The sequence below is a fragment of the Nestor notabilis genome, unplaced genomic scaffold (genome assembly GCF_000696875.1).
Source record: "Nestor notabilis isolate BGI_N333 unplaced genomic scaffold, ASM69687v1 scaffold30220, whole genome shotgun sequence".
In the NCBI taxonomy this organism is placed as follows: Eukaryota; Metazoa; Chordata; class Aves; order Psittaciformes; family Psittacidae; genus Nestor; species Nestor notabilis.
Window position 1 is genome coordinate 40,292 of NW_009910219.1, and position 769 is coordinate 41,060.

Here is a 769-nt window from a genome sequence, read left to right on the forward strand (position 1 = left end):
CTGTGTAGTGTGTGCTGGTGAGTGCTCTGCTGCCTGCGCTGCAGCTGGGACATGGGAGGTGACATCAGGTCACTCCTGCTGCAGCTCCGGGTGGTGCCGTGGTTAAATATTGAAGCGGCCGAGAAGCTGCAGTCACGTAGCGCTGGGTGGAAGCGTGGTGCTGGTGCTGCACAGCACCCGGGGAACCTCTGCGGCTCCTTCCCCTGCCCGGCTTACACCGGGATGAGCTCTTGGGCAGAAGCTCTTCCCTGGGAGGGTGCTGAGGCGCTGGCACAGGGTGCCCAGAGAAGCTGTGTCTGCCCCATCCCTGGCAGTGTTCAAGGCCAGGTTGGACACAGGGGCTTGGAGCAACCTGCTCTAGTGGAAGGTGTCCCTGCCCGTGGCAGGGGTTGGAGCTGGAGGAGCTTGAAGGTCCCTTCAACCCAAACCAGGCTGGGATTCTGTGATTAGCAGTGCAAGGGCTGCTGGGGCAAGCTGGAGGAAGAGCAGTGGGGACGTCACCAGTGGCAGACATCTAGAGATGCTGTAGCCCACTTGTGTCCTGTCTAACACAGTTAATGTGGATTTACAGTTGATGGCCCTTTGCATGCAAACTTAATAATGTTAAACAGGGGAATGCAAAATAAAAATAAATGTTCATTTATATAAAATGCTGTCAGCCCAAGCAGCAGAGTATAAATTAAACAACTGAATTATATGACCAAGTTTAGGGTAAAACATGACTCACATGATCTGAATGTTAAAATATCTAATTGCTTTACAGGGTACT